The sequence below is a fragment of the Lithobates pipiens genome, unplaced genomic scaffold (assembly GCF_037356315.1).
Source record: "Lithobates pipiens isolate NorthernLeopardFrog02 unplaced genomic scaffold, aLitPip1_a1.2 Scaffold_18, whole genome shotgun sequence".
NCBI classification, from domain to species: Eukaryota; Metazoa; Chordata; class Amphibia; order Anura; family Ranidae; genus Lithobates; species Lithobates pipiens.
Genome location: NW_027507758.1, coordinates 508,946,145 through 508,963,174, shown reverse-complemented (window position 1 = coordinate 508,963,174; position 17,030 = coordinate 508,946,145). Strand labels below are relative to the sequence as shown.

The 17,030-nt window shown below is 46.2% G+C and overlaps 1 protein-coding gene across 1 annotated transcript in view; it reads right to left on the bottom strand.

Moving 5' to 3' along the window:
* The window catches only part of TPO (thyroid peroxidase), a 228,445-nt gene that overhangs the window by 137,686 nt on the left and 73,729 nt on the right, over positions 1-17,030 (bottom strand). The window lies entirely within an intron of this gene.

Sequence of the window (17,030 nt, the reverse complement as noted above, 5' to 3'; positions counted from 1 at the left end):
GGATCGCTCCCGCACGAATACCGACCGCCGCAGGCACCGGGCAGGGGCCCGATCGGGCCCCCGACCCGCGGGAGGCAAGGGACGTACATGTACGCCAATATGCCTGCCCGTGCCATGCTATCGACGTACATCGTCGTGCGGCGGTCGGCAACTGGTTAAAAAATCTTTTATTTTTTCTACCCTCTCTGTTTCAGAGTCCTGTTTCTCCTTCTGTTTTACTGAATACAATTCCCATAGTATTTCTGAAATACTCCTGCTATTTCCGTTGTTGTATATACCGTTTCCCCAGTACTATTTTGTATTTTCTCTATAAAACATGCTGTTTTTTTCTTTTTTAATATTTTAGCCAAATACTTCCCTGTCTTGTTCCCCCATTGATACCTCTCCTTCTTGATTAGTAATGAGGATCTTTTGTGTTTCCTGTTCCATTAGTTCTTTTAATTCATCCCTTTTTAGAATAACAGCATGATATACTTCCCGTTCCTTCTTTTTTTATGTTGCTTTTCTAACACATACATTTCTTTCATTAGTACTCCCATTTTTTTCATTCCCTGCTTTTTTTTGCTCTCATATAGTGATGGACGAACTTCCGACGGGACGTTTCGCGAACGCGAAATGCGAACGGACCCAAACGTTCGCGAAACCGAACGTTCGCCGCGGGCCCCATTGACTTCAATGGGAGGCGAACTTTGCAAACCTTCATGTCGAATTTGCGGCCACGTGGTAATTATTAGGGGGTAAAACGTAGTCCCACCATCTGGACAATGACATAATACATGTATGAGGTGAATTTGGGATCGATAACTACAAGCATTTTTATTTTATTTGGGAAATTGTTCTAACAATTCAGGACTATGGAGCTAATGAAGGCAATGGAGGAGAGGGAAGGTCAGGGACCAGGGTAGGCAAAGAAGAGGGTGCAGGAGATGATCACCAGCAGCGTGACATACCGGAATGACACATGCACCGTGATAGAGGCATCTGACAGCAGCACCGTAATACAGAGCACTGACAGCAGCACCGTGACATACAGCGCTGACAGCAGCACCGTGACATACAGCGCTGACAGCAGCACCGTGACATACAGCGCTGACAGCAGCACCGTGACATACAGCGCTGACAGCAGCACCGTGACATACAGCGCTGACAGCAGCACCGTGACATACAGCGCTGACAGCAGCACCGTGACATACAGCGCTGACAGCAGCACCGTAAGCAGCCCCAGGAGGAAGTCAGCACAGCACAGGGATGGTGTGATCCCCTCATAATAAGAACCCCCAGGAGGAAGTCAGCACAGCACAGGGATAGTGTGATCCCTTCATAATAAGAACCCCCAGGAGGAAGTCAGCACAGCACAGGGATATCATAAGCAGCCCCAGTAGAAATATGACACCGCTCAACCTCTTCAAAGAGGAGGGTAGGGGCATATAGTACGGTGTGCTTTTTTGGGTCAAGGAAGTGAGCCAAATGAATTAAGAAGGTCTGTGTGCTTGATTAAAAAAATAGTTTATAGACATATACATGGTCTACTGGTCACATGTGTTGAATTCCTCCGAGATCCATGCCTCATTCATTTTTAGAAATGTGAGGTAGTTAACACTGTGGTGAGCTAGGCGAGTACGCTTATCGGTCACAATCCCCCCTGCTGCGCTGAACGTCCTTTCGGACAGGACACTGGATGAGGGGCAAGCCAACAGTTCGATTGCAAATTGGGCAAGCTCTGGCCAGAGGTCAAGCCTGCCCACCCAGTAGTCTAGGGGTTCATCACTCCTCAGAGCGTCCACATCGGCCGTTAACCCAATGTAGTCGGACACCTGACGGTCTAGGCGTTCCCTGATGCTGGATCCGGATGACACCTGTCGATGGGTCGGCTGAAAGAATGACCTCATATCCGAAGTCACCAACACATCTTCAAACCGGCCTCTTCTTGCAGGCGCTGTTGGATTGGTACCCGCAAATCCTTCTCTGGGAGTGGGAATTGCTCCTCTGCCAGCGCACGCAAAAGCAGAATGCAGCATTTCTCGAAGCAAGGCCTGGAAGTGCTGCATTCTGACAGCCCTCTGCGACGGCGGTAACATTTCCGCCATTTTGTGTTTGTACCGGGGGTCTAAGTACGTTGCCACCCAGTACTGGTCCTTGACCCTCATGCTTTTTATACGGGGGTCCCTATTAAAACACTGGAGCATGAAGGCCCCCATTTGCACTAAAGTGGAAGCGGTGTGGTGGCCTGGCTCCTGCTCATCATCCAGGATAATGTCGTCCTCTTCATTCTCCTCTCCCCATCCTCGCACAACAGGGATCCCAGAAAGGTTTAAAGCATGCTCTTCTTGCTCCTGCTCATCCGCCCCGGCACCATCCTCCTCTGACTCCTCATCAGACTCCTGTTGTTGACTTGTCTCAGATAGAGTAGCCCCCCCTGGGAATTCATCCAGCATTGCGACTTCCTCATCTTCCCGCTCCTGCTCCTCCACAGCCTGATCAATGACACGACGCAATGCACGCTCCAGAAAGAAGGCATAAGGTACCATGTCACTGATGGCGCCATGGCTGCGACTGACCAGTTTGGTGATCTCCTCAAATGGCCGCAGAAGTCTGCATGTGTCGCGCATGAGCAGCCACTGGCGCGGTGAAAAAAAACCCAGCTCCCCAGAACCGTTTCTTTCGCAGAGTTCATACAGGTAGACGTTAACTGCACGTTTCTGCTGGAGCAGCCTATCAAGCATATAGAAGGTTGAGTTCCATCGCGTCGGGCAATCGCAAATAAGACGTCTGACCGGCAGATGGTGTCGCCGCTGAATGTCAGCAAGGCGAGCCATGGCCGTGTAAGATCTTCTGAAATGGGCCGAGATTTTCCTTGCCTGCCGCAAGATGTCCTGGACCCCAGGGTATTTGACAAGGAATCGCTGCACGACCAAGTTTAAGACGTGTGCCATGCACGGCACGTGCGTGATTTTGCCCTGTTTCAATGCGCTAAGCAGATTGGCACCGTTGTCACACACCACTTTACCAACTGTCAAATTGAGCGGTGTTAGCCACTCATCTGCCTGTGAACGCAAAGCTGAAAGGAGTGCCGGGCCAGTGTGGCTCTTTGCTTCCAGGCACAACAGACGCAGCACGGCATGGCAACGTCTCACCTGGCATGTGGAATAGGTTCTGGGGAGCTTGGGCGGTGCAGTGGAAGAGACGCTAGCAGCGGAAAAGGAGGAGGCAGCTGAGGAGGAGAGGGAGGAGGATGGAGTAGGAGGAGGAGAAGAAGAGTCAGGCCTGCATGCAATCCGTGGTGGTAAAACCAAATCTACACGGGTGCCACGGGTTACATGCTTGACGGCCGTCAGAAGGTTCACCCAGTGGGCAGTAAAACTGATATACCTTCCCTGCCCGTGTTTGCTAGACCACGTGTCTGTGGTCAGATGTATCTTGGCACCGACACTGTGTGCCAGAGATACATTCACTTGCCGCTGAACATGGCCATATAGCTCTGGGATGCCCTTCTCTGAGAAATACTTCCTTCCTGGGACCTTCCATTGTGGTGTTCCAATGGCCACAAATTTGCGAAAGGCCTCCGAGTCCACCAGTTTATATGGCAGTAGTTGGCGGGCTATGAGTTCTGACAAGCCAGCCGCCAACCGTTGGGCAAGAGGGTTATCCGGCGTCATCATTTTTTTACGCTCAAACATTAGGCCCACGGAAGCCTGCCTTTTTGCAGAAAAATGTGAGCTTGGCGTGATGGAAGGTGGAGTGGAGGACAATTGTGAGGAGAGAGGAGAAGGAGAAGTAGAAGACGAGGCTGGACGGTGAGAGCCTGCAGTGTGGCTTTGTGTGTTCCGTTGCTCCCACTGGGCTCGGTGATGGCTGCTCATGTGCCTTCTTAAGGCGGTCGTCCCTAGGTGAGTATTGGGCTTACCGCGACTAACGCGTTGACTGCAAAGATTGCAGATGGCAACGCTATTGTCAGCAGCGGACACGTTAAAAAAAGCCCACACTGCGGAGCCATGTGCCGGTGTCCTGGGAGCGCCAGATGTGACCGTACATGGTCGATGACTCGCTCCTGATACATTTGCAGTCTGCTTTGTCCCTGCTGTGCAATGTAAGTCATTGCTGCTTCTCCTCCCTATCTGCTGGTCCATATCTCCCTCTGAACTCCCCTCCTCTTCCTCTCTTGTGGGCACCCACGTGACATCACTAGACACGTCATCATCAACGTCACCTTCCCCACCGCTATAAGTAGAGATCTCGGAGTAGGCAGCAACACCGGGGACCAACCTCCTCCTTGGGCTGATCTGGGTACTGGCGTCAGACTGCTGAGTAGCGCTTGTTGCTACCTCCTCTTCCTGATCCAATACCAAGAGTGGCTGCGCATCAGAAATGTCCTCTTGATATGGATCGGAAAATAATTCCAGTGACTCAAGCGGAAGGTATGTGGTGGTGGTGGTGGTGGTCGTGTTGTTGGTGGTAGTGTCTTTGGGGGTGCACATAGCAGAGAGTGAAGAAGAGGGTGCAGATCGAGAGGATGAGGAGGGTGCAGAAGAGTAAGGCTGAGCGAGCCACTCAACCAAGTCTGGTGCATCCTTTAAAGTAATTGAACGCACCTTCTGCAACTTCCCACTTTGGCTCAAGCCTGTTGCTCCTGCCCTACCCCTACCACCCCTGCGGAAGGGCCTGCCTCTTCCTCTGCCTGTCATTTTTTAAATGACCCTGTGACAAAACTCTTAGTCCCTATACCGATGAAGGACTGCTGCAGTATAGGGCAGCGGTCAGCAGTGGTGCACGTCAACCCTATCTATTGTGGACCGATAGCGGTCCTTACAGAACAGCAGACTGTACCGCACTCAAGCCTATGTACCGTAGCACCCTATACCAAGTTACCAGTCCTTATAAGAACTTTTGTGGACCAAGCAGGTTGTGTATTAGTGTTTAGCAGACTGTACGTCAGTCCCTATACCGCTGAAGGACTGCTGCAGTATAGGGCAGCGGTCAGCAGTGGTGCACGTCAACCCTATCTATTGTGGACCGATAGCGGTCCTTACAGAACAGCAGACTGTACCGCACTCAAGCCTATGTACCGTAGCACCCTATACCAAGTTACCAGTCCTTATAAGAACTTTTGTGGAACAAGCAGGTTGTGTGTTAGTGATTAGCAGACTGTACGTCAGTCCCTATACCGCTGAAGGACTGCTGCAGTATAGGTGAGCGGTCAGCAGTGGTGCACGTCAACCCTATCTATTGTGGACCTATAGCGGTCCTTACAGAACAGCAGACTGTACCGCACTCAAGCCTATGTACCGTAGCACCCTATACCAAGTTACCAGTCCTTATAAGAACTTTTGTGGAACAAGCAGGTTGTGTGTTAGTGATTAGCAGACTGTACGTCAGTCCCTATACCGCTGAAGGACTGCTGCAGTATAGGTGAGCGGTCAGCAGTGGTGCACGTCAACCCTATCTATTGTGGACCGATAGCGGTCCTTACAGAACAGCAGACTGTACCGCACTCAAGCCTATGTACCGTAGCACCCTATACCAAGTTACCAGTCCTTATAAGAACTTTTGTGGACCAAGCAGGTTGTGTATTAGTGTTTAGCAGACTGTACGTCAGTCCCTATACCGCTGAAGGACTGCTGCAGTATAGGGCAGCGGTCAGCAGTGGTGCACGTCAACCCTATCTATTGTGGACCGATAGCGGTCCTTACAGAACAGCAGACTGTACCGCACTCAAGCCTATGTACCGTAGCACCCTATACCAAGTTACCAGTCCTTATAAGAACTTTTGTGGAACAAGCAGGTTGTGTGTTAGTGATTAGCAGACTGTACGTCAGTCCCTATACCGCTGAAGGACTGCTGCAGTATAGGTGAGCGGTCAGCAGTGGTGCACGTCAACCCTATCTATTGTGGACCGATAGCGGTCCTTACAGAACAGCAGACTGTACCGCACTCAAGCCTATGTACCGTAGCACCCTATACCAAGTTACCAGTCCTTATAAGAACTTTTGTGGACCAAGCAGGTTGTGTATTAGTGTTTAGCAGACTGTACGTCAGTCCCTATACCGCTGAAGGACTGCTGCAGTATAGGGCAGCGGTCAGCAGTGGTGCACGTCAACCCTATCTATTGTGGACCGATAGCGGTCCTTACAGAACAGCAGACTGTACCGCACTCAAGCCTATGTACCGTAGCACCCTATACCAAGTTACCAGTCCTTATAAGAACTTTTGTGGAACAAGCAGGTTGTGTGTTAGTGATTAGCAGACTGTACGTCAGTCCCTATACCGCTGAAGGACTGCTGCAGTATAGGGCAGCGGTCAGCAGTGGTGCACGTCAACCCTATCTATTGTGGACCGATAGCGGTCCTTACAGAACAGCAGACTGTACCGCACTCAAGCCTATGTACCGTAGCACCCTATACCAAGTTACCAGTCCTTATAAGAACTTTTGTGGACCAAGCAGGTTGTGTATTAGTGTTTAGCAGACTGTACGTCAGTCCCTATACCGCTGAAGGACTGCTGCAGTATAGGGCAGCGGTCAGCAGTGGTGCACGTCAACCCTATCTATTGTGGACCGATAGCGGTCCTTACAGAACAGCAGACTGTACCGCACTCAAGCCTATGTACCGTAGCACCCTATACCAAGTTACCAGTCCTTATAAGAACTTTTGTGGAACAAGCAGGTTGTGTGTTAGTGATTAGCAGACTGTACGTCAGTCCCTATACCGCTGAAGGACTGCTGCAGTATAGGGCAGCGGTCAGCAGTGGTGCACGTCAACCCTATCTATTGTGGACCGATAGCGGTCCTTACAGAACAGCAGACTGTACCGCACTCAAGCCTATGTACCGTAGCACCCTATACCAAGTTACCAGTCCTTATAAGAACTTTTGTGGAACAAGCAGGTTGTGTGTTAGTGATTAGCAGACTGTACGTCAGTCCCTATACCGCTGAAGGACTGCTGCAGTATAGGGCAGCGGTCAGCAGTGGTGCACGTCAACCCTATCTATTGTGGACCGATAGCGGTCCTTACAGAACAGCAGACTGTACCGCACTCAAGCCTATGTACCGTAGCACCCTATACCAAGTTACCAGTCCTTATAAGAACTTTTGTGGACCAAGCAGGTTGTGTATTAGTGTTTAGCAGACTGTACGTCAGTCCCTATACCGCTGAAGGACTGCTGCAGTATAGGGCAGCGGTCAGCAGTGGTGCACGTCAACCCTATCTATTGTGGACCGATAGCGGTCCTTACAGAACAGCAGACTGTACCGCACTCAAGCCTATGTACCGTAGCACCCTATACCAAGTTACCAGTCCTTATAAGAACTTTTGTGGAACAAGCAGGTTGTGTGTTAGTGATTAGCAGACTGTACGTCAGTCCCTATACCGCTGAAGGACTGCTGCAGTATAGGTGAGCGGTCAGCAGTGGTGCACGTCAACCCTATCTATTGTGGACCTATAGCGGTCCTTACAGAACAGCAGACTGTACCGCACTCAAGCCTATGTACCGTAGCACCCTATACCAAGTTACCAGTCCTTATAAGAACTTTTGTGGACCAAGCAGGTTGTGTATTAGTGTTTAGCAGACTGTACGTCAGTCCCTATACCGCTGAAGGACTGCTGCAGTATAGGGCAGCGGTCAGCAGTGGTGCACGTCAACCCTATCTATTGTGGACCGATAGCGGTCCTTACAGAACAGCAGACTGTACCGCACTCAAGCCTATGTACCGTAGCACCCTATACCAAGTTACCAGTCCTTATAAGAACTTTTGTGGAACAAGCAGGTTGTGTGTTAGTGATTAGCAGACTGTACGTCAGTCCCTATACCGCTGAAGGACTGCTGCAGTATAGGGCAGCGGTCAGCAGTGGTGCACGTCAACCCTATCTATTGTGGACCGATAGCGGTCCTTACAGAACAGCAGACTGTACCGCACTCAAGCCTATGTACCGTAGCACCCTATACCAAGTTACCAGTCCTTATAAGAACTTTTGTGGACCAAGCAGGTTGTGTATTAGTGTTTAGCAGACTGTACGTCAGTCCCTATACCGCTGAAGGACTGCTGCAGTATAGGGCAGCGGTCAGCAGTGGTGCACGTCAACCCTATCTATTGTGGACCGATAGCGGTCCTTACAGAACAGCAGACTGTACCGCACTCAAGCCTATGTACCGTAGCACCCTATACCAAGTTACCAGTCCTTATAAGAACTTTTGTGGACCAAGCAGGTTGTGTATTAGTGTTTAGCAGACTGTACGTCAGTCCCTATACCGCTGAAGGACTGCTGCAGTATAGGGCAGCGGTCAGCAGTGGTGCACGTCAACCCTATCTATTGTGGACCGATAGCGGTCCTTACAGAACAGCAGACTGTACCGCACTCAAGCCTATGTACCGTAGCACCCTATACCAAGTTACCAGTCCTTATAAGAACTTTTGTGGAACAAGCAGGTTGTGTGTTAGTGATTAGCAGACTGTACGTCAGTCCCTATACCGCTGAAGGACTGCTGCAGTATAGGTGAGCGGTCAGCAGTGGTGCACGTCAACCCTATCTATTGTGGACCGATAGCGGTCCTTACAGAACAGCAGACTGTACCGCACTCAAGCCTATGTACCGTAGCACCCTATACCAAGTTACCAGTCCTTATAAGAACTTTTGTGGAACAAGTGAGTTGTGAATGTTTAGCAGACTGCAGCAGAAGGGCAGCAGTCAAGTATAATATCCTTTCTATATTTGGAAGAAAGAATATTATACATGTACAAGCCTATTACTGTACCACTGATACCAGTCCTGAAAAGAACCTTTGTGGAACTAATAATAACAGCAAGTCTTTAAAATTACCCTCACTGCCTGACAACACTGCTTCCTTCCTGTCCCTATACAAATTGGCAAAAAAAGAGAACGATTAGTGGTTACTGGAACAGCTCTTTTGTGGACCTTGATAGTAACAGCTAATGATGATGATGATGATGATGATGATGAAAGACTAATCTGGCTGTCCCTGTAGCATACACCGTCCTTTCCCTTTCTCTAAACTAACAAAAGACACTCAGGCTGCTGCAAGAATCAGCAGCACAGCAAACCTATCAACACCTAACACCTATACCAGTCCTGAAAAGAACTTTTGTGTACCAAATAGCTAGTGGTTTATCTCTCCCTACTCCACATAGGAACCTGTCCCTATCGTAACAGAAGAAAGAATGTAAAATGGCCACCGGATCGGGTGTATTTATAGGTTAGGGGGAATGTACAAGTGTCCATGTGCTGTCATGTCTCAATTGGCTGTCCTGTATCACATGATAAACGTGTCACCAAAGGTTAAAGTTCTTGTATACATTAAACACGTAAGTCCGCCGCGGCGAACGACGGAAAAAGGCGTTCGAACGTGCGGACCGCGAATGTCGGAAATTCGCCGCGAAACGACCGCCGGGCGAACCGTTCGGCCATCACTACTCTCATAGCAGAATACCTCCTATATACCTTCTATCTCCGGTATCATTTATTTTGAAGTATTGCTCTAATTCTTTTTTTATCCTGTCCTCAACTTCTTTATCCTGGATTAGTTTTTCATTTAATCTCCACATATTTACCCTATTTTGGACCCTAAATATCTTTGTTTTCATAGTCACTGGGGCATGGTCTGAAAAGGTTATTACTTCAATCTTGGTATTCAAGCGGGAGTCCAGCTACATTTTTTTTAAAGTCAGCAGTCACAAACACTGCAGCTGCTGACTTTTAAAATAAGGACACTCACCTGTTCCAGGGTCCTTGGATGCTGCTGCCACCATCTTCAGTAAGGGAATCAGGAAATTAAGCATTGTGGCTTCACTTCCTGGTTCCCTACTGTGCATGCACGAGTCGCACAGCGCAACCCGAATGGTCCCCGCTGTCTCTGGGACCCGTGTGTCTCAGCAGACAGCGTGGCGGGACAGGAAGAGGGTGGAAATACCTGTCTTGGAAAGGTATCTGCACCCCCCTCCCCCCTGAAAGGTGCCAAATGTGACACCGGAGGGGGGGAGGGTTCTGAAAAGCGGAGGTTCAATTTTTGTGTGAACCTCTGCTTCAATTATTGACTCCAATAACCTATGTTCAATCATTAAATAATATATTCTTGAGTACGTCCCATGCACAGGGGAGTGGAATGGATAATCTCATATTTTAGAATGTTGACTCCTCCATATATTCATCAATTGATTCTGGTGTAGCTTCTTTTTTATCATCTTCAATTGTACACTTCCAGTCCCCTGTACCCGGAATGTACTATCTATCTTAGGTTCCATACAGAAGTTAAGATCTCCTGCCATGATTACTCCTCCCTTCTTAAACTAAATTTTTTTCTCCATAACTGCTTTTAAGTATTTTATTGGGTATTTATTGGGGCAGTAGATATTTGCCAGAGTGCACACCATATCGCATAGTCTTCCCCTCAGGAGCAGATAGCGACCTTCGGGGTCTACCATTCCCTGCTCCAGGGCGAACCTTACTCCTCTGGCAAACCCAATGGCTAACCTCTTTGCCCGTTTTGTTGTGGAATCGCCATATAACCATTTGGGAAATCTTTTGAATTTTAATTTTATATTTGTTTCTTGGGCGATATGTGTCTCCTACAGGAAGACTACCTCTGCGACATATTGTTTAATCTCTCTTAATATGTTATGTCTCTTTATAGGTGTATTTAGCCCATGCACATTATACCTTAAAAGTTTTAGTGATGATGTAATCTTTACTCCTTGTACTCCCCTCTCCTATTTCTGTCCTCTTCGTTCAGCCCTACCACTGGATTGGATTGATTATACCCGAATGCGAGGCATATTTGTCTTGATGGGTGTACAGTGAGCAAAGAGGAGTCGTCAAGTCCGCGGTAGGCCTTTGTTGATTTGTGAGAGGTTTCCTGTCTCCCCCCTTCCTCTGCCCCTCACTCCCTTCCACCTTTTGGGGAATTTTGGTCGACCCATGACCAATGGATCGAAGGCTATCCTTGCCAATCCTACCCTTTGATTCTCTCCACTTGAGGCTGAGCTCTGTTTTTACAACCCAGTCCGAGCCAATGCCCCTTCTACTTAAGGTTGCCCCTGAGCCCGCTCAGCTCCCCATTTCCTGTTTTCTGTTCTTTACTTTGTTTCTTTTCCACCCTCTCCCCTCCCCCCTCCTAGTCCAGTCAACTCTTCTCCTTAAGGCTGCATTCACACCTGAGCGTAGTGTTTTCAAGCAGAAAAATCGCACACATTTACCGTGGTTTTGTGGCGTTTTTGCAGCGTTTTTACCGCGATTTGCAGCGTTTTTGTGGCGATTTGCCGCGATTTTGTGCAGGGCAAAAGGTCACCAATGTTAAAAGAAGAAAAACGCCCAAATCTGCTTAATTCGAGCGACAAAAAAGGGTCCGGAACTTGTTTGAGCGTCAGGCGTTCGGCTTCAGGCGCCATGGAGTGGAGATGTGAACCATCTCCATTGAGAATAATAGATTTTTTCCCCTCTAGCGTTTTGTAGCTTCAGGCTTCAAGCTACAAAACGCTCAGGCATGAATGGGGTATTATTGCTCTTCTTTTCTATCTGTTTTCTTCTTTGTTGATGCTTTCTTATTCTTTGAGACCAAGTACTTTGTTGTTTAATCAATATTTGTTGTTTTCGCTTGTGTTTCCCACCAGCCAGAGATCTCCAAGATTGGCATATCCATTTTTTTGCAAACTCTTTCAGTTTCTTCTGGAAACCTTTAATACTGCTGAGCGGCCTCCTTTCTCCCTATTAGGCAAGCTGGGAAGCCCCAAGAGTACTGGATATGATGAGTCTTCATTTGTTCCAATAAGGGTTTGAGCACTTTTCCCCTTACCAGAGTTTCTGATGTCAGGCCTGGGAATATCTGTAGCACAGTTTCTTCATACTTTACATGATGTTTAACTTTTAGACCTTCCCAGATCTGTTCTTTATCTTTGTAATTATGAAATCTCGTAATCGCGTCTCTCTGGATTTCTCCAGCCATATCTGCAAGTTTTCTAATTCTGTGTATTCTTTCAAACATTTTTTCTGTTGTTGATCTTCCCAGTAGTGAATCGAATACTTTATCCATTTTATCTTGTCTTTTTCCTGTGTTTCGTGTAGGCCCCGTATTCTTAGGTTTTTCCTTCTATTGCAGTTTTCCTGATCTTCAGCTTTATACATCATATTCCTCTGTTCTCTCTGTAGACTTTTTATTTGTTCTTTAATTTCCTTCATTTCTGTCGCTTGTATATCCAGTTTTCCCTCCGTTTCTTCCACTCTTTTTAATATTTGGTTCAAATCTCCGTGTAGGGTTGCCATGTTTCCTTTTAAGGAATGTCCCAATCTTGAAAACATCTCTGCCATTTAGTTGGGAGTTGCTTTTTGTACTTAGTTCTTCTTTGCTATATTCTTCCTGCTCTTTGTTTTCATACATTGAGCTATTTACTCCCACGGATGGTCTACTTTGCCCTTTTTTAAGATTCCCCTCTGTTTGTTCTTTGCCCCAGTTGTTTTCCAGGGCTTTCCTTGCCCCTTCTTGTGTCATATACTTCTTAATTGTGCGAGGGGGTGAAATTTACTTGGGGGGGTTCACTCCTGCTCCTCTGACTAGTTTGCCTCTCATATTGTTCTGTGTTGGAGGTATTCTGTGTTGGGGGAGTTCTATATATACTGTCTACTGTATCAGGTTTTACTATTCTCTTCAGTGGCTTAGTATTATTTACCCCTGAGGAAAAACAAACAAAAAAACCCCACAAAAAAGCACCCTCTTTGTTTCCCCATTGAAAGGATTTATGGTTGCTGACCAGACCAGTGCCACTGTCAGAGTACTGAATAATTTTTACATGTGTTTTCAATTGATAACCTCATGCAACATATTTCCAGACTGGGGTTCAATGCTTAATTGTTTATCTCCAACTTTCTTTTCTCTTCTCCTTCTCCTTCTTTTTACTTAATTCTGGTATATCTTCTCCTTTTTTTGTTCAGGTTTGAAGAAGCACTGAGGCCAGTGAGAAACGCATACGTCACCTCCTGGGATCGGACACTCTGTCTTTGTTGGCTGTTTATTGCTATTTTTTGGACTAAAATTGGGGAATGTTCCTGTGGTGTGCATCCATTCTTTTCTTCCTATTGATCATTGGTGGTGGGATGTGGCTTGCACCCAGTACATTCGGACTGTATTGACTGCTAGCCTTGAGCGGCATCTTCCTTGTTTGAATAAGCGGAAAGAGGCGCTTGAACTTGCCTATCTAATGCACCCACTGCTCCAAAAAAGTCCATTAACTAAGAGAATAGTGGAACATGTGACAATCCCACAATTCAGAGTGAACCTGATAGAAAGTATAGGTAGTGCTCAGCCTCTTTAGAGGGTCCTCATCTGATGCCAACTCCTGGGAGTGTCAGCCATAGACGGAGCTCATCTCTGCTCCATATGTCACCATGTACCAGGAAAAGCAACTCATAAGTCAAACATTGTTGCAAGTGCTCTGTAAAGGAGTAGGTGGCGGTCTCAGTCAGGGCTCCAATCAGGCCATGCCCCAGCGTGTTCGTTGTACTCCTCAGAGCTTAATCATAAATAAGTTCCAGTGCGGAGTGAAATGCTTTGGGAACGTGGCCTGGTTGGAGCCCTGGCTCATACAGCCACATACTCCTTTACAGAGAACTTGCAGCAATGTGTGGCTCACGGGATACTTTTCTTCCCACTATTCAGACCTTTGTGCCCAAGTAGTCATTTGTCAGGCCTGAGCCCTGTCCCACTGGGGGCTAGTAATTTTTTGCCCCATCCAAGGAACATTGAAGCTTTCATGGTGTTTTTGTGGTAAAACTTCTAACAGGGAAAGTAATTTTTTTAACAGTGCTTGCAACTGAACAGCATGATTACTTTAGTTAGAAGTTTCAGTACAGAGATGCTTTAGGCTTCTTGCACACCAGTGTATGAGCCTACACAATGTACATTTAGGTGTAATTCCCCTTCCCAGAAAGCCTAGGGGCTGCCCACAGCTGCTCCTAGACATGAATGGCTGAGCATGGCTTTGCTTTACTACACGTCAAAGCCTGTGTAAACAGGACTATAGCATACAGCCATATTTAAAAGATAGAACATTTTGAACACTTTCTGTTACACTTTAATTTAAATACTCTTTACTTTAAATAGTTTTCTTGGGACAAACTGGCCCAAATAAATTATTTCCATAAGAAATGTGGCTGCTGTCAGAGCTGTATAAACTGTGTAGCATTAGCTACAATCAGTATACAGTGCTGTGTTCAGGTTACAATACTTCCCATCTTCTGCCAGAACAAATTCAAGTTGGGCTGAATGCTGTTCAGCCATTCACAGGAAGCTTTGCATTTTTTTTTTTAAATGAACAGAAGGCTTCTTCTAATTGGCTGAAGTGAAAACTTGGGAATGGCCGTATACTGGAATAAAACGTTGTATACTGTATGTCACTGATGCGACATTAAGTTTATACAGTGCTGACAGTAGCCACATTTCATAGTAATAGAAATAGTTTGTCTGGGCCAGCTTGACCCAAACTAACTTTATAAAGTAACACAAAACCTGGAGTTAGGCTTTAATAATCCCAAGAATAATAAATAAACCCTTAAAGCGGAGTTTTTCCTGAAAGAAAAAAAAAATGTAATGTCAGCAGTTACAAATACTGCCGCTTCTGACTTTTAAACTGAGGACACTTACCTGTCCAGGGAGCCCGCAATGTCCTCACCTGCAGCTGACTCATCCCTCAGCTCTGGGTGCAGGCACCGGCATCTTCAGTAAGGGAATCAGGAAGTGAAGCCTTACGGCTTCACAGCCTGGTTCGCTACTGCACATGCGCCAGTCAGGATGCATATTCTGAGTTGTCCCTGCAGTCTTCTGGGACCTGTGTGTCTCCCAGAAGACAGCAGGGGGATAGAAAAGTGCCCAGACGTGGCGTAGTTCATTGCGGATACTGTGCCAATCTTTTCCCAGAAGTGTGAGCAAATACCTGTATCTGCTAAATGTGACAAATGTGAGGGGGAGAAATCCGAACAGTGGAAGTTCCATTTTTGGTTGGAACACCGCTTTAAAGAAATAGGGATGGATGGATTGTGTTTTTAAAGAAGATTTTGGTGTATTTTTGTGGAGTCACTTTTATGGCCCATCTCTTTTGTGTTATTACTAAAAGTTTAGGAAAAAATTGGGGGAGGTTGAAGTTATAACCACTAGTGTTCTAGAGTGAGTCCCTAAAAACAGGGAATTGCAGAGCAACTATAGAAGGCATATTTATAAAGCAATCAATGGGGTATTTGCTAAGCATACACTGTTGATAAATCTGTCACTGCCATTTTAAACACGTATACCAGGAATATTTGCCTGCTTTGAATGTTTGGTAAATGTCATATTCATTGCTTTATAAATATAAAGATATTTTGTTTCATATGGCTTTGGTCTCTCCCTACAGAGATAATGTATAACAAGCACAGTACAGTGTAAACAGTTTATTTCACTTTTACAATATTATCTTTTTTATAAAAACGACAGTTCCTCTTTAATATAGGGGCATTGTGTGGTATTTAGAAAGGACTTCCATATTTTTTCTCTTTCTAGCATTTTTATTTTTATGTAGGTTTTACAGGTTAAAATTGAAAGCCAGCCAATTGTTGTTCTTGGTTTGTGTACCTGTCTTTCCTAAGCAGTTGTAAGAAGAATATTTTAGGCTAAACCAATATTAGACGTTCTCTTAGCTAAAACAGGGTAGCCTTGTGGCTTAAAGTCCAAATACACTTTTTTTATTTATTTTTTATTTTGGATAGAGTGGAGAAGATTTAGAATCCCTGAATTTACTGTTGTCTGCATCCCAACTAGAGGTATCTCGTGAATCAATTTTTTGGTGCTATAACGGGTGAATAAAATCTCTGCATTAGGGAGACAGATAATAATAAAGACCTAACCCCCCCCCCCCCATCCCTAAAAAAAAACAATCCATTCTAAATGATACCTGCCAGGATACAGATGTATGGGCTGCTGTTGTAGATTTCTTTCTGATGGTGCAAACTCCAGGGCTGTCTTCATTATCCTTGCTCAGTATCTAGGGAGACACTTAACAAGGTAAAGCATCAAACAAACAAGAAGGTGTGTGCCCCTAGTACATTACCAAAAACATTTAATATCGCAATAAAAAAGTGCTACAAATCGATATTCACAAAATAGCAACTAGTCAAAGTCAAATGAATGAAGAATTCATCCAGTACAGATGCACATGCTCCAATTACACCATGTTAAGGATATCAAGCTGCCATGTTTCGGGGGCGCACCCCCTTCCTCAGAGCTAGACTAATACCAGACATCAGTGCACAAGCGCTTAAATGGGATTAAGACTGTAAAGCCACGCCCCAAAATGGTGAGAGGGTTTAGAATACATTTTATCAATGCAATGTGATATAAAAAAAACTTGCGGTGACATCATTCCCTGCTTCTGGTCCTGAGGTGGTCGTGGGGACAGCACCAGGCCCAGGTCTGCAGGCTACCCACATCTCCTGTGGATGGTGGTCAGCAGGGGCCTAGTTCTGGCTATTGGCTCCCACTTTCTATGTTGATTTTGCGGTGGTAATGTGGTAGCAGTGGGCACGATGCAGATCCAGGATGTGGTTGCACACTTCCGGACCACAAGTGCCACAGGGAATGCCATTTGCGTCCCAGCAGCCATCTTGCCTCCACATGCTGGTTGCTGTTTAGGCTGAGTTTTTCCATCGGTTCTTTTTACTGCATTACTTTTGACTGTATATAACATTATAACATTTTTACTCCATATGGCATAACAATAAGTCTTCTGCAGTTACTGTCTTATTGGATCTAATGAATAATTTAATCAATATTTATAAGTTTTTCCTTTTTTTTTCACATCACATTGATAAAGTTTATTCTAAACCCTTCCCCCATTTTTGGGGCATGGCCCTACAGTCTTGATCCCATTTAAGTGCTTGTGCACTGATATCTGGCAGTAGTCTGGTAGTAGCCTAGCTCCGAGGAAGGGGGTGCACCACTTGAAACATGGCAGCTTGACATTCCAACATGTTGTAACTGGAGTAAATGCAGCCGCACTGAATTAC